The sequence below is a fragment of the Lithobates pipiens genome, unplaced genomic scaffold, assembly GCF_037356315.1.
Source record: "Lithobates pipiens isolate NorthernLeopardFrog02 unplaced genomic scaffold, aLitPip1_a1.2 Scaffold_1, whole genome shotgun sequence".
In the NCBI taxonomy this organism is placed as follows: domain Eukaryota; kingdom Metazoa; phylum Chordata; class Amphibia; order Anura; family Ranidae; genus Lithobates; species Lithobates pipiens.
Genome location: NW_027507685.1, coordinates 166,629,868 through 166,651,811, shown reverse-complemented (window position 1 = coordinate 166,651,811; position 21,944 = coordinate 166,629,868). Strand labels below are relative to the sequence as shown.

Below are 21,944 nucleotides of genomic sequence, written 5' to 3'. Positions count from 1 at the left end.
TCAAGTTAAATCATTCAAGAGAGGTTAAACCATGTCCCGTGTACATGAAGCCTAAATGATGCATGAAGGTAAAAAACCCTGAGCCTTTGACGTTTCCGGGAAGGTCCCATAATCTTCAAATCAGCAGGGCCTGGGTAAGACCTCTAATGCCGCTTACACACGACCGGACTTTTTGACAGCAAAGGTCCGTCGGACATTTCGATCGTGTGTGGGCTCCATCGGACCTTTGCTTGCCAAAAATGCGGCAGACTTTAGAAATAGAACATGTTTTAAATTTTCCCACCGGAACTCCGTTTGTGTGTATTCTAGTCCGACGGACAAAAACCACTAGGGCAGCTATTGGCTACTGGCTATGAACTTCCTTATTCTAGTCCAGTCATACGTCGTCATGTTCAAATCCGTCGGACTAGTCCGTTGGAAAGATCGTCGCACCTAGTCCCTCAAAGTCCGGTCGTGTGTACGCAGCATTAGGCTATGCAAAGTTTAATCAGTCAAGACAGCTGCTGTATAGAGACTAGCTCGAGCAGTATTTTGGAGTTCTGGATTGATGAAACTTCAGTGTAGATGAAGAAGAAAAAAATAAAAGAAAAATGAGGGAGGAAGCGGCAATCCTCTGAGACGCTAGCAAAAACTGAAGCTGACTGTTGGGGATGGTGTTGTAGTGTGAAGGCCTTCAACCTTTCTTCTGTTTGCCAGTGTCTTCCTCTTGTAGACAGGTGCATATAATCCATTGGTCTAAGAATTACTATATTGTTGTGTCCCCCAACAAACTCCAAGAATTTTTTTTTTTTACGGTTAGTACAAAAATTCTATTTTACCTGCATGTGCCAATAATTCCCCTTGGGATCAATAAAGTGTTCTGAATCTGTGCCTGCATTGATGATGTCTTATATTTGTTGGAGTATGTGTATGTACCCATTTTCCTGGTGCCATGTTTTTTGCACTAAGGCCCATTTAAAGCAAGTTGCTTACTAAGTGGGATAATTAACGGGCAGCATTTGCAGGTTGTTGAAGTTGGCATTGAAAGGGAAGATAACAGAAAATGTTCATCTGCTAAATTACAAAGACTCCAAACACTTTTCACTATCTAGAGGAGCCTTTCCCAACCCTTTTACCCAAGAGGAACCTCTAAAATAGTTTTTAGGCCTTGGGAGGAACCTTAGTGGCTTAGGACTTAAAGCAATGCAGGCACCATCAAATAGGAGGCCAATCATCGCATAGTAGTCCATTATGTGTCACTTACCTGACACAGGAGCCAGCGATGTCACCGCTGTCCCCTGTAGTCCGGCGCATCTATCTTCTCGTGGGTAGATATATATATATATATATATATATAGATATAGATATATAGATTAGAAAGAGAGAGAGATATAGATATATATATAGAGCGAGATATAGAGAGATATAGATATGTATATGACATGGTGCATTATCCTGCTGGGAGTAGCTATCAGAAGATGGGTACACTGTAGTCATAAAGGGATGTACATGGTCAGCAACAATACTCGGGTAGGTTGTGGCATTTAAGCTATGCCCAATTGGTTGTAAGGGTCCCAAATTGTGTCAAGAAAATATCCCCCACACCATTACACCACCACCAGCCTGAACCATTGATACAAGGCAGGATGGAATCATGTTTTCATGTTCTTTATGCCAAGTTCTGACCCTACCATCTGCATGTCACAGCTGAAATCAAGGCTCATCAGACCAGGAACATTTTTTCACTCTTCTATTGTCCAATTTTGGTTAGCCTGTGTGAACTATAACCTCTGTTTCCTGTTATTAGCTGACAGGAGTGATACCTCGGTGTGATCTTCTGCAGCTGTAGCCCATCTGCTTCAAGGTTTGCGTCGGTTGTAACGAGTGGTTATTTGAGTTACTGTTTTCTTTCTTCTATCTTTAACCCGTCACTGGATATTTTCTTTTTCCCTATTTTGACAATGTGAATAGACTCTTAAAGTGGAGTTCCACCCAAAAGTGGAACTTCTGCTCATTTGTCTCTTCCTCACCCTCCGGTGCCACATTTGGCACCTTTTGGGGGGAGCGGATACCTGTCTTTGACAGGTGCCCTGTCCCCACTTCTGGGAGTCTCGGCCGCAGCCGTTGACGTCACCACTTGGCACCCTCCTCTGCCCTCCTTCCCCCGCCGCCAGGCTAGTAGGAGAGTGCAGCGGGTGCATGCGCAGTAGGGGCCTGGCGTGAAGCTGTAATGCTTCACTACTGGTGTTCCCTTACTGGCTATGGAAACCTCAGCTGCGGTGCTGACATCGCTGGACTCCAGGACAGGCAAGTGTCCTATTATTAAAAGTCAGCAGCTGCAGAATGTGTAGCTGCGGGTTTTAAATTTTTGAGGTGGTAGGCGGACCTCCACGAAGAGTGTATAATGATAAAGCGAAACTGAACCCAATAACAGAAATATCTTATTATATTTAACATGTTAATGTAATTTCAAATATTAATATATATAAAATTTCACACAAAGGTGAAGGAACTTAAATAATGGAATGTCTAGAAATGTAATTTCCTGAGCTGCTTTATTTTTATTTTTTAAATATGCAGCATTTATGAAAAGAATACCCTATGACCCTGCCATGACGGTCCTTCTTCAGGCATTGACTGTTATGACATGAAATTGTGTTGTCCCCATGTCGCATACACCCCTGGGGAAGACTACAAGTGGCCGTGCCGCCCCACATTACTCAGGCATGGTCCACCACTGATCCTTTCAGGAAGCTAGTCAATAGCAATGATATGTAGCCCACGCTGGAATGAGTGCATGTGAACCGCAAGCCAATGAAAGAGGCTAGAAGAGATCAGTAACACTGGGGTACAAAAAACGATGACAATCATGAATGATGCACAGTGCTAGGCAAACTTGGGCCTCATGCCAACAGACGTTTTTACAGCCGCTTTTTATGAACGTTTTGTATAGCTTATAGCCTCTCCATGTTAGCCTATGGCCTCCTGCCCACCATGGCATTTTTAAGCTGTAAATGGCATAGGGGTTTATAAGCTGCAAAAAAAAACCCAGGACCAGGGCGTTCTGAGGCGCGGCGCTAGAGCTGCAAAAACGTCAAACGCGAGAGCGCGTGGACGCTTTTGCGTGTTTTTAAGCTAAAGGTTATTGGACACTGTATTCTCTGTAAAAACAGGAAATTCCTGTCTGGAAATTATATTATCCAACAATCCTTTTGGTACAGCCATGTGACTGTGGGTAGGACAGGGGAGAGACCAAGATAAGATGGCGAGTGCTGCGTCTCAGGTGGACTTGATTAATGCTTTCCAGGCCCGTCCTGAACTGTAGGATGTGCGCCCAAAACCGACGACATCTGCTGCTTCTCTCCTCCTCCTCCTGTCTCCTTCTCTGCAGCCTCCACAAGACAATCGGAAGGATTGCCTCGTCTATGTTCTGGACGACAGGATCCATACGAAAAAACTCAGAAAAATCACTTAAACGCAAAAAGACTCCAAACTCTCAAATGCTCTCTCCTCCCCCCATCAGTACTACTTTTACAGCTTGTTTTTAAAAACGTCCGCGGACGTGAGGCCTGAATGTCATCCAGTTGGGGATCAATTGACTTTATTGTTAATGCTACAATTAACAAAACTGGTGTATTTATATCCATTTCTAGAATATTTTTTTATAGGAAAGGTTTCTACCCTCTATTTATAATCTGTCCCTGCCAGCCTCTGCTGTAGCAAACAAGAAATATTCCCTGCCAGCTGATAAAACAAACATTCAATCCTTGGCGCTTCTCTTAATTGCGTTACGGAGTGGTAGATGAGTGAGCAGTGCCCCGTCCAGGAGTCGGCTCCACCTACAGACTTATCTTCATAATGAAATCTGACTGCTCTGAATGTACGCACACATGCCTTTTTCATTCCAGCCAACAGGGAAGTAAAATAGAGAAGGCGAACTCCTAAACGATTGTATGTGATGGCACAAAGCCAGTGTCGTTTAAGGTGACGGGGGATTCTTAAGGCAACGCTTGAGCTGAACAGGCCTCATATATGTGCGAGCACTGACCTCATTTTCTGGTTGCTGGACAAATTCAGCGGCAGTGTAGGGGTAGTAAAGCCGACATCTCTTGCTTGGCTTGGCTTTAATTCTGCTGTTGGAGACAGAGAAGGAAAAAAAAAAAATTAAAGTAATAGGCTGCAGGTTATTGCATTCTTTAGTTAGCTGTAAAAATAGTTGCTGCTGCTTCTATAGAGGTCTGTGCTTAGACTTTTCCGCTACTTTTACTTTTTCATAATTTGTTTTGTAGAGATGAGGTAAGGGCGCTGATGTGGTTGTGTATACATGCTGTGGCCATGATGCTTTGCAAATGATTGTCCCTCCTGCCGAACCTGACCCTTTTTAAGTGAACGCCAACTGCAACCGCGTGCAATGCCTGTGTTTAACGTATTTGAAAAGCAGTCTGACTTCAGATTGCTTTTCAGAGGTGTGGCAGTGATCACCAAATGTTTAAACATTAGCCTAACTGAATTGTTTTAAGATTTGATAACAATCCAATTTCAGGTGATCATAACTAATTGACTTCTAATTTTAGGAGCGCTTATGTATATTAGGCCCCTTTCACACGTGCGGACGATATGTCCGTATTTCATCCATCCGTTTGCGGATGAAATACGGACATACATTCATCCCTATGGGATAGCGGGTGTCTGCGGATGAGCATCCGCAGACACCCGATTTCCTCCGCCTCCGCAACAGTCCAATTCTGCAGACGGAGGAAAATCCTATTTTTCTATCCGTCTGCAGAGCGGATCGGACGAACACGGACAGACGGTCCGTGCTCGTCCGATCCCCATAGAGGAGAGCGGAGAGCTGACAGGGCGGTCCCCGCACAGTGTGCGGAGACCGCCCTGTCCGCAGCCGGCTCAGCGGGGACAACGGAGCGATCCCCGCTGAGTGAGCGGATCTTCACGGGGCGGATCATTACTGATCCGCCCCGTGTGAAAGAGGCCTAAGACTTTTTTTTTTTTTTTTTTTTTTTGGGTGCTGGTTCTGGAATACAGGTGGTAAAGCAGAAGAAGTAAACAGCCAGATTAAATCCAGAAGTTTTTTGAATGAGATTTTTTTTATTCTAGCAATATAGGTGATGCCATTTATGACTCTTTATTCTAAATTTGACTGTTGGAAGAGCTTTTGTTGATCAACTGGAGTCCCGCTGTCAGAATACGAAAGCACAGCAGGGAAAAATCCTACAGCCACTTTGCATGTGTGGCTGGCGGGATCAATTTTTTTTTTTTTTTTTTTTTTAATTTATTGATCAGGGCTCTGGCTGATCGAAGAAGATTGTGGCATCTATGGTCAACCTTAGTTGCTTAGAATCTGTAAAACCATAGGTTAAGCATGATATCCAATGAACTAGCAGCCTAAAAAAGGCAGCTCCTTTGCAGCCATGTACCTTGACACTCTAAGGCCCCTTGCACATGAGCGATCTGATCAGGTCCGTTTTTCAGGTGGATCTGATCAGAAACTCCATTCTCCTCTATGGAGTAGTGGGTATAAATAGACATGTGTGTGTTTTTATGCTTTCCTACATCCAATTCGATCTTTTAAAAACTTCCATACAGGCTATCAGATGAAAGTCATGTGTAAATGGACGGGCAGTCCAGTTATCATCCAACCATCCATAGAGGAGAGCGGATTGTGCCTGCTCAGTTGCGATCCGCAGACAGGTCCCCTACGGACCATTCGGATCGCAGACAGAGTCTGCCTGGAGGGAAGGACCCTAAGACCAGTTTACACTTGCGGTTGGGGTAGGTAAAAACCAATAAGGCCTCTTGCATGTAGCTGCAAAAGGTTCATATGACATTGATTTATTTTTCTATGCCCAGAAGTGACTGATTCATATCTGTCGCTCCTGGGCAGAGAATTATGCCCAAATGTATGCTTGTGCAAGAGGCCCAAACCACAGGTTTCCTTTGCTCCAATGACACTGGTCCATATTTTCTGAAGTGCATGCAATCCTAATAACTAAATCCCATATACAGTTTACAAGTTAATGTCATTTTCCATATTTTTATATCTGTTGCTTTCAGTAAAAGAAGGCCTAGTGATCTTGCCACAAAGGTCCTAGTTCAGACCCTTTCCTGCTTAGTGTGACAACTTACTGTCACGTAGTTTTTTTGTCAACCCGTCTCACAGGTTTTCAGTAAAGACTATGGGCGCCTCTACCTTTTTGCCTTTTCAGTAAAGACTACAGGTGGCCATAGCAACAGGCATTATGCAAGCATGGTCTTCTTGAATCTTACATTTGGGAGTCCTGCCTTGACAAATGCCAGTACGACCTTTTCTATAGTGCATGTAGATATGTAAAGAGGCTGCAAGAAGTCAACAGCAATGAGATGTAATGGAGGATGAAAATGGGTGAAAACGATTTTAAATGTTTGTGTGACTATTAGAAAAACAAAAACTCTGAGACTGATTTTTAAGATGCCTTCTGAGCACATTGTTGTATTTACTTGCTGTATCGTTTGCTTTAACTAACTCCATAGTAAGTTGTAGGATGATTATGCTTAACCATATATACTAGAACAGACTGTACAGGAAACGCTAATTAGCCAAATAAAATACCTTTTTTTTTTTTACCAGGCACGCTATCTGTTTTTCCTCAGCCAATAGGATTATAGCTATATTATTGTAGATATTAGGAGGGGGATGTACATCTCTCTGTATAATTCTTACTGCATCTTTTGACTTGTAAGCATCATCCTTTTGTGTGACACATCTGAAATTGTCTGCTTTTCAATACATCTGGAGTTTGTCCGATCACAGGAAAAGAATAATCCTAACAACTCTGCAACATATCAACTTTTTTTATGGTGTTTATGCATCATGCACACTAGAAAGCTAAAAACTGCTTTGGAAATGCTAGACATAAAAAGCTAATGTTTTAGCAGTTTTTAGCACGATAAGCCTAGTGCAGTGATGGCGAACAATCGGCACCCCAGATGTTTTGGAACTAGATTTCTCATGATGCTCAAGCAATCTGCAGTGTAGTTGAGCATCATGGGAAATGTAGTTCCAAAACATCTGGGGTGCCAAGGTTCGCCATTACTGGCCTAGTGTGTAAGTTACATTTAGTAGCTGTAGCGTTGGGGGATCGGGTCCACCAGTGACCTTAACCAGTGAATAGCTGGATGTTAAGGAGCAGGCCAGAAAGCAAGCCGCTGCATCCTTAAAAGATGAGTCATCAGCTGTCAGTGGGGTTCCCCGCTGGCAGCTGAATGTAAAAAAATAAACATTGCTGGCAATAATTGTGAAAAAACGGCATTGGGGTCCCCTCCCAAATCCATACCAGACCCCTAGGACTGGTAAGAATTTGGGGAGTTATCCCTGTGCCACAAAATTAAAGAAAAAATTATATGGCGTGGGGTCCCCCTCCCAAAACCCATTCCAGACCCTCATTCACCCAAGAAAAAGGTGTAAATCCATGCCCACTGCCACTGCCGATCCAAAAAAAGGGAAAAAAAACCTCTGCTCTCGCTGTCTGACAGCTCTTAAATAACTAAGGGGAGGGGCCAGCCAGTGACGTCAAAAGGGGTCACCTAGCATACCCCAAGTAAATGATTTAAGGTATTTAGGAACTTATTTGATGACGGAGCTGTCATGGGAGACTTTGTCGGGGGTGTAGGCTTTTTTTCCCCCCCCGGGTTGGCAGTGGTGGCTCGTGTAGTGATTGACGATAGATCTATACTGTTGAACTTTTTTTTTTTTTTCTATTTTTTTTTTTTTTTAATAAAGGACTTGTCGATTTTTACACTAAACTTTCTTCTGGGTAAATGAGTAAGTCTATGTGCTCCTACTCATTCATATGGGGGGCTAGGATCTAGGGGCCCACAAACCCCCACAACCACCGGCCTGGGTTGTGGGGAAGAGGCAGTTGTCCCCATTAACATGCGAACAAGGTGCCCCAAAACACCCCTCCCCCCCCATAGCGCTCACGTGGCTATTCACTGGTTACCTGCTTCCAAAAAAAAAAAAAACTGTTAAGTGTTGCAGCAGCATCGAGCAGAGTTTGGAGGAGTTTTTGAGCGGTCTGTATTTTTCTGCAAATGCTGCTGCTCCAAAAAGAGCTGGCAGAGGGTTTTATTCTGCAACTAAACTCTCCTGCCAAAAATTTATGCTAAAAGCCTATGTGTGCATAACATGCAGGGAAGTTTAGGGGCTGGAGGTTGGATGCCCAAAACACCAGCTGTAAAAGCACCCAGTGTGCATGAGGCCTAATAATTCACATGGTAACCAAATACAAATATTCGTTCAAATGCCCTTGTATAAAGTAGAACTGAAGGCAAAAAGAAAAAAGTGGCAGTAAACAATTTTGCTGTGATTTTAAGGCAATTTCTTGCTTATGGTGTTTTTTCATAGAACTAAAAAAAAAAAGAAGAAAATACTCGTGTGACTCAAAAAATGCATAAAAAGCAACACGGGTGCATTTTTGATGCATTCTTGCATTTTTACATGTTGTTGTGGTTTTACCTTTTTAAAACTGTCAATTTTGTTTTAGTTTTGGCCAAGGGCATCCGAATTTTTGGTTTCGGTACCAACATTTTTATTTTTCGGTGCACCCCTAGTTAGAACCCCTGACAGTGTTTTTCTTTTGCCATCTGTGTCCCATAGTGAGGGAATCCCTGGTTGCCACCAGAATTGGTGTCCCCATTAGAAGACTTCTCTGCTATTACTTTTCTTGGGACAACCCACATTTTTGGATTTTCTTTCCAATGTAATGAAAGTAATCCTGGCAAATGGATTGAATATCTCCAATAGGGGGCACAGACAGCGCTTAAAACCTGACAGGTGTTCTAATCCCACTCCCATTATCCGTTGCCCATATACAGTACTGGAAGTGTACTTTACTAGATTTACTAGTACATTCATTGCATAGTAAATTGTAGTTTACGTGCTTAAAGTGGAATAACAGCCTGTAAAAAAAAAAAAAGTTAGCAGCTACAAATACTGTAGCTGCTAAATTTTAGTATAAGGACACTCCCTTTGACTGCAGGTGCAGGCAGTGCAAGTAAGGGAAAACGGCAGTGAAGCCTTACATGTGCAGCCATGCTGCATTTTCTGAATGGTCCCATCGTCTTTTGGGACACACACAGGTCCCAGAAAGCAGCCAGGGGGGAAGGATGAGGGGCCAGACAGGATGTAGATCACCATGCAGCAATCTTACCAGGAAGTGGGAGCGTGTACCTGTCAAACCTGGGTACCTGCTCCCCCCCAAAAAGTGGCAAATGTGGCAGTGGAGGGGGTGGGGAAGGGTGCGCACAAGCTAGGCTTCTGCTTTCAGGTGGAGTTCCACTTTAACCACTTGCCGCCCACCATTTAGCAAAATGGCAGCGGCAAAGTGGTTTAGTTATCCTGATCGGACGTCTCATGATGTGATCAGGATAACGGAGCCGGCATGCAGCGTGGCGATCGGAGGTGCTGTGTGTCAGTCTGAGACACTGCAACTCCGATCATGGTTTGAAGCCTCTAACAGAAGCTTCATACCAAGTGTTCAGCTGTAACCAATCAGCTGATCATCGCGTGAACCAGGAAGTTCCTGTAAACGTCATTCCTCAGTTCACGCTGACAGGGATTACCGATCGGCTGCTCTCCCTGTCGGGGGGGGGGGGGGGGGGTGTCTGTGCTGATGATAAATAGCACATTGATTATCAGCACAGCCCCATCAAAAGGTGCCCATCAGCTGCCAATCGCCCATGAAAGTACAGATCAGTGCCCAAAAAAAGTGCCAATCAGTATCTCATCAGTGATGCCTGTCAGTGCCCCATCAAAGTGCCACTCTGTAAAACCTGTCACTAGCTCCTCATCAGTGCTGCCTATCCAGTGCCGCCTATCAGAGCCATACGTTTTTTTTTTTTTTTTTCAAAACTGTCGCTCTTTTTTCGTTTATAACCCAGAAATAAAAAATGGCAGAGGTGATCAAATACCACCAAAAGAAAGCTCTATTTGTGGGAAGAAAATGATAAAAATTTAGTATGGGTACAGTGTTGCATGATCGCGCAATTGTCATTCACAGTGCTGAAAGCTACAAATTGTCCTGGGCAGGAAGGAGGAAAAGTGTCTGGTATTGAAGTGGTTAAGAAACTTGACATGACAGCAAGTACAAAAAGACCGGAAAATGGAGCGAGTACAAAGAAGGGCAACAAAGCTGATAAAAGGTCTGGAGGTTATTGGTTATGAGGAAAGGCTGTGAGCACTGAACTTCTCTCTGGAGAAGAGACACTTGAGAGAGGATATAATTTCAATATACAAGTACTGTACTGGTGACCCCACAATAGGGATAAAACTTTTTCGCAAAAGGGAGTTTAGCAAGACTCGTGGCCACTCATTTAAATTAGAAGAAAGGTTTAACCTTAAACTACTTAGAGGGTTCTTTACTGTAAGAGCAGCAAGGATGTGGAATTCCTTTCCGCAGGCGGTGGTCTCAGCGAGGGGCATTGATAGTTTCAAGAAACTATTAGATAAGCACCTGAATGACCACAACATACAGGGATATACAATGTAATACTGACATATAATCACACACATAGGTTGGACTTGGTGTACTTGTCTTTTTTTCAACCTCACCTACTATGTAACTAGGAGATGATCAAGGGGTTAAATGTGTTACCTAGGTGTGTTACCTAGGTTACCTGTGGGGGAGGAGATCAATTGTTCCTATATATTAGGAACACACGATCTGTCTCCTCTCCCCTGACAGGACGTGGATCTGAATAATTCTATTTTTTTTTTTTTTTTTTTTAAACACCATGATAATAGGCGATACAAAAAAAAGCATGCTGCTGCTACTACTAAACGTCTTAGGCCTGGTTCACAACTATGCGCTGGTGCTTTTTGCAGAAACGCACAACAGTTTTTAACATGGTTTCCTACGGGACACATTCACATTTTATGTTTTTTTCAGCCGCTGCGTATTTGGAAAGGATCAAGGACTTTTCAATGCAAAACAGTCCTTTTTTTGGGTTCAATGGGGAAGTTACAGAAAAGCATGTAGTGTGTTTTTGCGTTTTTTTTTATCTGCCCAACGAATTGGCCAAAAAAAAGCATAAAAAAAAGCAAAATGCAAATCGCACCAACATCGCGTGTGCAAAAAGCACTGCAGAAATGGTTTAAAAGCAAACTACTTAGGTGTGAACTGAGCCTTATGCTGGCCATACACGTATCAATTTTCGGATGACAATGTTCATATGAAAGATCTTAGTACATTTCATATATATATATATATATATATATATATATACACACACACACACACACACACACACACACACACACACACACACACACACACACACACACACACACACACACCTGTGGCCCCCAAAGCTTGAGAGTTTTATGTTTTTTTATGCTGTTAATATATCCATGTTCTTTAGCCTGACAAATCCCGAGCACCGCGCTCATTCTTCGTATGAGGCGGGGTGTGTGGCTGGGTGTATTCACAAATCTGTGTGTCCAAGCCCGCAAGGAAGCTGAAATCGCGCAGCACCACTGCCAATCAAAGACACTGTGACATTTCCCCGATCTCTGCATCTGCACTCCGCAGATGCAGAGATCGGGTATAGTCACAGTCCCTGTGATTGGCTCTTTGCGCTGTTAACTTCATAGCAGCTCGGGAAGATAGACTTGGGAACATGCCCAGCCACACGCCGTGGCTCATACTACTAAGATTTGTCAGGCTAAAGAAGATATAGCTCGAGCTTTGGGGGCCACAGATGTGTATATATGCAAGTTCCAGATGGGGGCCACATCAAACCAGAACGCAGGTAGGACTTTGGACATGCCTGCTGTTAGTGTACTACTTGTTGACTAGGTAACAGGAAGGTATTCTTAGCACGGTCATTGGTGTTCTTGTGTCTATTTGCTCATTTCTGTATAAACTGTCAGCCAGATTTTAGCATTTTCATTGTTCCCCAAAACACTGCTGGGGAAGCTAATGCTTTGTTTGCATGCCAAGTACCATATTTTGCCCTTGACCAGGTTTGTAAAGGTGGGATCATCATACTTGAAAATTTTTAGAAGTCTGATTACTGGATCTCTGGACTTCCTACCATACCCCTTCAACCACCAATTGGTTGATGGGAACCGTGACATACCGTATTTATTGGCATATAACACGCACAGGCATTTAAGAGGGGAAAAAAAACACGTACTTTTAAATAAAGAATTTTGAAGCAAAATAAAGGTCAGTGCCCTTCTACAGCCTCACCATTGCCCATTAATGAAGCCTGGTCAATGCCCAGCTGCAGGCTTGCCATTGCCCAGCTGCAGCCTCACCATTGCCCAGCAGAAGCCTTGCCATTGCCCATCTGCAGCCTGTGCTGTAGGAAAAGAGAGAATGGTTAAGAGGTGTGAGATGTGCTCAATCCTCCTCCTGCTCCTTGGCCATCCCTACATGACACTGGGATTCTGAAGGAGATGAACTGGGGGTATAATAGCTTGCATAGCACATCATAGCTAATTAAAGGTTAACAGTGGTGCACATGGTAGTAAATTGAGATTAGGGGCCAAAATATAGCTTTTTTAGGGGTATTATATGGTGACATGCCTTCAGGGGATGAAATTATAGTGATATGATCCGCCATTTCAACTGTTAAAATAAAGCACAATGTCGAGGTACCCCATTCTAAAATGTAAACAACTAAACTAATAGTTTAACATTAAAACAGCAACATCCACACTTAGGACACCCAACATTAGAGGTGATTTATTCCTCCAAAGCAAAAACACCTTTGTACACTGAAACTTAGTATTCCAATGTTTCTCTTCTCTTTCTTTTTCTCTCCCTCAGCTCATTTGAGAGGGGCAGAGAAGGGACAAATGGGGATGCTGTGCAGGTTCCCGTCATAATCCTTATCAACTGAGGTCATTAGTTGTTAGAACGCCGGTGGCTAGAAGGTTGTAGTAGTGCACAATGAAAACCTGTGGCATTGTGTAACCAAGAGGTAAACGTGAGCCACCTGCTGGCTTGTATACAATTTGTATACAATTTGTGGACAATTTTTAGGCATTTTGCCAAAGCACTCTTGAGGAACCTTGAAGACTCCCTGGTTGAAAAAGGCTGCACTAAACAAACACTGACAATACATAAGCAAAAAAAAACTATCAATCTTTACAATACATGGGCTGATAACATTTTATTGTGACAATATACAGGCAGTTATGACAACACAAGAGCAGCTGAGAGAAATCATGACTGTATGTGGACAATAAAGACCATCTTGATGATTGAGACAATATACTGCATGGGCAACAAATGGGAAAATGTGACAATAGGTAGATGATAAAAATAATTACGACACTAAAGCCAAGTCGGAACATCCCTCCTATAACTTTACTCCAGTTCTCTGGCCAGCTGCTTATAGGGATCACTAGGGGAGCAGCTGGAGAAGGAGAGCACAACCCATACCTCTTCCTCATTCTTCTCTCAACTACAGCACAGGCTTGCCTCTCCAGCTAATACGTGACCAGGAATCTACTGCCACTACTCCCGTCAGCCAATTGGTGGTTGAGCCAAAGGAGCTACAACCAGCCCAGGGATCCATGAATCAATCTGATCACCAAAAGTGTTCAGACCAAAAGCAGAAAATTCCCCGCTAGCAATCATCTGAAATACTCTACTTTGTCCTTTAGAAAAAGAAAACAATCTGTGTAATCTCATGTTTGTAATTCTCTGACTTTCTTTTTGACCCTTTTTCATTCCACTCATTGCTTTGTATTTACATGTTGGCACTTGCTCCTGGCCAGATGAGATTTATCTGTCAGCTGCTAAGGGAGAAGGCTAAGGCTTGCGGCCTCCCTAATTCTCTATAGACAGTTGCTGATTCCTGTACTGAGCTTGCAGTCTCCCTTAAGGGAGCATCTGGCTGTTTGAGATCATTGCCAGCTGTCACTTCTGATCAGACCATGGATGTCACTTTGAACCTCTTTGTGCCACTTTTCCTATTTCTTTCATGCATCTCCCATATCTAGATAGAAGCAGCTCTGGAATCCTTAAATTGTAATCTTGTGCAAACCTGAATTAAGTGGTCAAACAGCCAATTGGATTAATACGGTTAGAATTTGTGTGAGACTGAAGCTAAATTCTAATATTGCATATTGCTGCTCTTTGCAAAGCAAAAGACCAACTCCCTTTATTTTTGTATTTCAGTTCCCTGCAAAATTTGTCTTTTAAAGATTAGGGTGAAAAAAAAACATGTTGTCCACTGTATCTTGTTGAAGTTAGTATAGTCTTTGCATGTACCCCAATATATATATTTGTACACGGTATACTGTATACATTTGCGTGCGCGCACACACTGCCAGGGTAAGGTATAATAGAGTGTGGTGCTGCAGCAAGATTACAGCTAACCACTTTCTACAGTTTGATTATGTTTTAAGTTAGTTCAGTTGGGCAATATTTCGTATTGGCTGAAATAACGATGAAGTATATTGAACCAATAAAGCACCATTTTGCGTTAAAAGTCCCTGACCCTTTCAGATGTGAACGTGTCCCATAGGAGACCATGCAAACTAACTGTATTGCATTTCTGCAAAAAGCACCAATAAACACATAGATGTGAACCAGGTCTAAGACGTTTAGTAACATAATGGGGTTAAAAAAAACTAAAATGAGCCCTTTATAGTAGAAAAAAAGCAGATAATCCGACTGTAAGGGGTTCATTTTTTACTGTAGAATTGTGAAAGTAATATTTGCAGTAGTGATTATTTGCTCTTTTTGTACTATAAAGGGCTCATTTTAGTTTTTTTAACCCCATAATGCTACTGGCCGATTAATCGATTACTATTTTCATGATCGATTAGTTGTCAATTAATCGATTAGTTGTTTCAGCCCTAGTGCACATTACATGTTGCATGTGATCAGTCCTCATTAGCCAGAGATATGCAGTACTCCAACGTTCTCTGTGTCTTTTTTTTAAAAGCTCTAGCAAATTTTTGCCTATTTATTAGCATTTGCTTGGGCAGAATAGTTTTTGTTCTCTGGTAATTTTAACACTCTTGTATGGATTGCTGCCAAATCAGATAACATTTTAACTTACTCTTTAACTTTCCCACATGAAAATACTGTGTATCGTATGTGCAGATTAATAAGTCATAATTTAAGTTATGATGCGCAATATAATATACAAAGCTATAATTTTGTATATGCAGAGTAGAGCAACAGGTTTGCTTAAAAGTGGTTCTAAACCTCAGGCGTGAAATATGAACAGAGCATATCCCTCTACAGTGTGCACTTGTTAAACCCAGTGTCATTTCTTTCTGCTGCCCATTTTTCTGAAAAAAGACTTTAGCTCCCCACCCCTGCTTTCTAGAAGCTCAGACAAGCTGTGTAAATTCTGGACTTTGAATGGATGTAGAGAAGAGAAGACTGCAGATAATCGGGTACAATTTATGTAGGGGGATTTGTTTCATCTGTGTATCACCTGAGGCCAGTCTCTTCACTGGGTGTATGTGAGGGTTTACAAATGCTTTACTCTTCCCCTGCTCAGTATCTCATACTTGCCTTCATTCCCCTTGCTGTTCTGTTCAGCTGCTAGGAGTGAAGAGAAAATTGTAATTCCAAGTATTGAAGCACATGTCACCCACTCCCTGTGTCAGTGCCATCGCTGTCACATTGAGAGAGTACATAGCTCTGTATAAGTCCATAACTGAGCAACTCCTACCTTACACAAGGCAGCCTATGCTTCTATAGTCAGTGGTGGGGGATCTAGGTTAGGCCCTTTTCACACTGAGGCAATTTTCAGGCGTTTACGCACTAGAAATAGTGCCTGAAAAATGCCTCCCATTCATTGCAATGGGTGATTGCACACCTGGGCGGTGCACTTGCGGAACGTTAGAAAAAGTCCTGCAAGCAGCAGCTTTGGTACAAGGAATGGGCAGCTTCTGAAAGTATTCGGAAGTGCCTCAACACAGGAGTTTTTAAAGGGGAAAACTTAATTTAATTTTTTTACATCATATAGGGGACAAAGACGTTTTACCAGGACCCGGAAGTGACATTCCATGGTAAACAGTGCAGATAGTCAAATCTGTTGATGTGTCTATTGTATACTGATAGCTGGCTGCGCTTGCTGTCAGAATACCTGAACCGTGCTTGCATCCGATTAAATGCAAGTACTGTTTGGCCAACAATTTTCTGCCAGGCTGATTTGATTTTTCAGTCAAAGGATGTTGGGCTGATAAGGCCACCCAAGGGTCAAATTTCAGAAAGTTCCCCAGATACAAGCTGAAATGGGCTCTGTGTATAGTCAGCTTTACAAGACTCTTAGGCCGGGTTCACACTGCAGCATGGATCGCACACAACAGGGGGTCCGGTGCATCACCGTTCACCCTTTCAGCTCCAATTTTTGGCTGAATTCTGACATGACTGGTCTAGAAGACGCACAGGACTCCTGTCCAATTTGCACTGGCGCTGCTCCGGAGATGTGTGAACCGACTCCATAGAGAGCTGGTCGCAATCTCCTGACATGCGAATTGGAAGCAGAGAAACCCACATCCAATTCGCAAAAGTGTGATGCCAGTCTTCAAAAATGTTTTAATTTTAAAGCCAGTTGCATAAGATGGTTTGTGTTGGTCTGCTGTTTACTAAGGACCGCTAACGATGTCTACCTGTGCCCAATTACAATGAAGTTTTGAAGAGTTTTCAGTCTAAAGCCAACCATACTTGGGTCAAAATTCAGCCAGTTCAGAAGGGGCCAGACAAATTTTGATACATGTATGGGCATTCTTGTGTACGACCGGTCAGCAAGGAAATGAGGAGGTTATCATAGTATAAGATGCAGTGGGGGTGTTGTGAAGCCTTCTCTAGCAAAACTGCCTTAAAGTGATATTAAAGACAATTTTTTTAAATAACCATGTCTTACCTGCTCTGGGCAGTGGTTTTGCACAGAGCAGCCCCGATCCTCATCTTTACTGGTCCCCTCCTGGCACTCCTGGCTCCTGAGTGCCCCCAGAGCAAGTAGCTTGCAATTGGGGCACCCAAGTGGTGGCGCGATAAAAAGTACATAACAATGAGCAGTCGTATGAGATGAAACTCCTTTCTACAGTGTGGAAATATTTGTACACTCTTTTTAGCAAAGGAGATGGGGAAAAAAATATTAAATCTGAGATTCACATGGTAGCCTTGACAATGGAGTAACAGGTTGTCCTTTTATGACCACTTAAATTCCACATTTTATTTTATGTAAAGCCGTATTGACTTGTGATGGCGGTTTAGGACTAGAGTTGGTAGTAGTAGACATGCTATATCAAAGTGGTTGTAAAGGCTGAAGGTTTTTTTTTTTTTACCTTCAAGCATTCTATGCATGAAGGTAAAACGTTCAGTGTGCAGCATCCCCCATCCCCACAAATTATTATCTGAGCCTAATTTTGATCCTGCAATGTGCACGAGAGCAATGATTTTCCTGGTTCTCTCCCTCCCCATTGGCTGAGACAGCAGTGGGAGCCATTGGCTCTTACTGCTATCAGTCACAATAATGAGGGGGGAGGGGGGGGTCGAGCTGTGCTTTGTGTGTCCTATGGACACAGGTGGCTTGGAAGTGAGCACGCACAAATGCCCCATAGCAAGTGGCTTGTTATGGGGACACTTGGCAAGAGGGGGATCTGAGAAAAGGATCGGGTTGCTCTGTGCAAAACCAATGCACAGAGCAGGTAAGTAGAACATGTTTATTATCTTTAATATCCCTTCAAGGGCATTCTCAACCACTTGTGGAATTTAAACGTAGGAGATATATTCTAAAAAAAAAGTTATCTTTAAGGACATACTGATGCTATTACTGCCACTATTGGCTATCAAAATGACAGTCAGGAATTGCTTTACATTATACAGAAAGTGCGGTTGTCAAAATTCTCCTGTGTTAAATGACACTTGCAAATAGTCTACAAATATCATTGCATAAATACATTCAAACAAGGTATTGTGACCTTTGATCTGCATATGACATCAGATAAAGTAACCTTCCAAGTAAAATTAAATAAAAAGGTAAACAATTATTTTTTTCAAATAAAATAAATTCCTGTTTAACCTCAGTATTAACTTCTTTCTCCCTTTAGTTATTGCATTCTAGTTGTCTACTTGATCATTATAATTGATTATAATTTTTTTTTATCAATAATAGATCAATATTTTATTTTTTGTGTCCCAAAAAAAACAATGCATTACTTTGTGTTAAATCAATTTAATTGAATTAAATGATTGCTGAATAAACAGGCCCATAGTGAAAATTTACAAATGGCTGTAGTTCATAAAAACGATACAGGTACAAGAGTAGTAGTAGTAGTTAAAACTAAATGAAATGTATAATCTGATCCGCAGACACAGCAGATTCTGCCCAGTAAAGTGTAGGAACTCTTGGATTAGGAGATGAAGAGTCTTTCTAACTGTTGGCGCTATACAAATCCTGTATAATTATAATAATAATGCTGACCTACTATTGGCATCAAGCAGGGGCAATGAATAGGCAGCACGGAAGCCATCTGTGTCTTAAACCCCCCTAGTTTTAGAAGGGTTAATATGTGCAGATGGCAGGAAGTTTTATTTCCTCCTGGGTTAATGTTTGGGGAGGGGGTGGATTGTGAAAGCTTTGGAATTTAAGCTCTGGGGCATCTTTTTTGCTCAGGCTGCTGTGAGTTATTTCTGGTAGTGCAGCTTGGAAAGTGCAATTCTCATGTGTGTTTAATTTTTCATGTGCTAGTGATTTTCCCCCTCTGTCATCTACAATGAGTTTAGAGTGTATGGTAAATTCTTTGAGCGTACTCCCATCATTTTGGGGAAAAGGCTATAATGCAGTGCGTATACAATAGGTATTAGCAATTTGAAAATTTACAACGAGACCTTGCTTTTTTGTTAAGCTTAACCATTATATTTCCAATCATAAAGTGACCGATTTTTTATTTTATTTTTTTAAATCTTGGGCATTCTTTTTATCCAGTATGCACATCCTATTGAAAAATCTGTTATTACCACAGCCAGGGAAGTACCATGTGGTACCAAGTTATCTCTATTCCTCTTTACTATGTCAAAAGCGGTGGTTCTTTTTTTTTTTTTGGGCTTAAACCTTAACAAAACATTAAACCTTCATTTTGTTCTACTTATGTGCTCTGTGCATTGGTTTTGCATAAAGCAGTCTTGATCCTCCTCTTCTGGGCCCCCCTGCTGGCACTCCAGTCTCCTCCTCTTCCACAAGTGTCAGTGTTTCGTCAGATTAGGTGACCCATCAGAATTTGTGATGGAAGTGGCTTTCCGTCGCCACCATCTTGCTACACCCCGCACTACACAGTAAGGAAGGGGGCAAGCGGACTTGCTCTTGCTACACCCGTTGGAGTTTTGTATTTCACACTTATTTTTAACAGTAAACTGAGCTTATATGGTGAAAAACAGTATTTAGAAATTTGACTGTTTACATGTTGAATTATAAAATCAGAGGTGTTCTGTCAGATTAGCAAACCTGTGACATCAGCAGGTTTGCTGCTGCTTTTAAAATTGAACATCTAAACAGTCCATCGGATTTCTAAATACTGAATTTGACCTTATAAGCACCGTTTACTGTTAAAAATAAGTGTGAATTGCACCACTTGCCCCCTTCTCGATGTATCCTTACTGTGGAGGAGTGCGGGATGTAGCAAGATGGCGGCGACGAAACGTCACTTCCATTGCAAATTCTGATGGGTTGCCTAATCTGAGGAAAGACCCCCATAGAAATTCGCTATGGTGGCACTCATGCGGGCTTGCTCCCAAGTTGCCCTATCCTATGTCTACGTCCACAGTTTGGGTGGCTCAACCTGGCCAATGACTCCCACTTCTATCAATTTGCTGAGTAAGGCGGGAGACAGCGGCAAGAGCTGCTGCTCTTGTGCACATCACTGGATTGGACTCAAGTAAGTACAAAAGAGGGGGGAGGAGTCCTGCAGCATGGAATGTGTTAAGGTCAAAAAACATTAAGACTTTAGAACCACTTTAAGCTGGCTATAGATAGATCGAAACTCGGCCAGTTCAGCAGGGGCCAGCCAAATTTTCATCCATCTGTAGCTCTTCCTGTTCCAGTGAAGTTGGTCTAATGCAGTGTTAATTTTGACGTTGATGTTCAATTTAGTTTTAGTCGTAGTTTGACTAAAATCCCTTTTTTTTTTTTTTTTTTTTTTTTAACGTTTTAGTCGTATTTTAGTCATCTGAATTGTTTTAGTAGTATTTTAGTTGACAAAATGAATGCTGATCTAATGATCCATTTCTCTTTAATTGACTTGTATGAAATTTTTCCTTGGATCAGCCAATTGGCTCTGGCTCTGATCAATTTACTCTTGACAGTGGAGGAGTTCCCGCTGTCAGAATACAATTAGAGTGGGAAGCATTCCTCCATCCACCTCGCTTGTATGGATGCAGGAACCTATTCAGGTTTTTTTGATCCGCTAGCTGGCTGATTACAAAAAAATGATGCATATATGGCCAGACTTAGCAGTCAGTCAGACTAGTTTAGTCATATTTGACAAGGTTTGCTATTGGACATATATCTGCTTTCCATTGTATTTATTTGTAACTGCCTCTACAGTTTGTAACAACCCCCTTTTAACTTATTGAGAGCAAAGAAGGTTAAAAACCTTATTCAGGAATTTTCCACCAAGCTGAAAAGTCTTTTGAAGCTCTTCCAAAATGTGCTAATCTAACGTCGAGGTGGCTGTAAATGTCCTGTTCTTGGGAGCAGGATTGAGCAGTTTATAACCACCCTTAAAATGTCATATAACCTAAAGGAATTTGCTGTTTTGCATCCAGTAAATTCTGTAATTATTTAGTATTTATTTAATTATCACTCATTCTTAATAAAGTACCCAGTTGTCGCAACTGAATAGATCCAGTTGTTTAATTGGGAAAGTTGTCAGTAGCACCCATGTGCCTAATCAGATGCATCCCTACCCCAACTCGTGCAGCTTGCCCATAATGACCCTAGTTCTCTATTCAAATGAAGGTTCTCATTCACTTGTTAATGGGTATCAACGTAGAAAAACATTTCTGGTAGTACAACTTTGAGTTTTATGCCCATGTCTATGGCTAGCAATATATAGCTTGATTTTGTTAGTGAGAAAATAGATAATTGAGTTTGAGTGATATTGATTGCAGGGGGCTCATAAAATCTCTCTCAATAATTTAGGGTTCTTCCATTATGTGCACAGAAAAAGTAACAAGTCTTAAATTTTAGCAGATTTGTACTTTCATGTAGGCAGTTACTTTAGTAAGTGTATAGCGCATGCGAATACTCAAGGGCCTGTTGCACTGTGTCATCATATTTAGACACCAGAAGCAGGAACGTGGAGGCAAGGCCATGGAAAAGGTGGATTCCTCTTCTACAGAAACTGCCTCTAGCTGGGTCAGTAGATGACCTTAGGCAAATTTTACACTAGCATTAAAAGCCAGAAAGTGTTTCATCTGCATTTTTGAAGACTCCTAAACATCTGTCCATGCTCTGTGTAAATGACGTGCATTGCAGCGGAAGGTGTTCACGTGGCCGCGTCTGACGTAGCATTTGGCTGGCTTTACTGCTCCTCAAATGCCTTCATTCATTTCAATGTAATTGCTCCACAAATATGTCACAAACACCCATATGACGTTAAGGCCGGCCATACACGGAGCAAATTTCTTTCCTGCAACCACTGCTGATGCGAGAATCCCTCCTGCTGGGTCATAGCTTCTCTAGTGATAATTGCTTGTAAAACCCAGCATGCTGGCTGTGCCCGAGTTGATTGATTGATCAATAGCCTGCCCATATACGGTTCAAATCTTGACCTGTTCAGAAGAAACCATGTATGGCCTGCCTTACAGCCCAATTGAGATGCGTTTAGAAAGCGTTACTAGCCATGATGATAGTACAAGAACCCATACAATAGAAAAACCACGTAGAGGAAGAATCTTGAAAGTGTAATTTAACATGTCAAAAACACA

The 21,944-nt window shown here is 42.1% G+C and overlaps 1 long non-coding RNA gene across 2 annotated transcripts in view; it reads right to left on the bottom strand.

Moving 5' to 3' along the window:
* LOC143978289 (uncharacterized) overlaps nt 1–21,944 on the bottom strand; it is a 59,111-nt gene that overhangs the window by 9,869 nt on the left and 27,298 nt on the right. For both annotated transcript variants that reach the window (XR_013273920.1, XR_013273921.1), the window contains exon 2: nt 4,028–4,112. This is a non-coding gene — a long non-coding RNA (uncharacterized LOC143978289). The remainder of the gene's footprint in view (nt 1–4,027; nt 4,113–21,944) is intronic.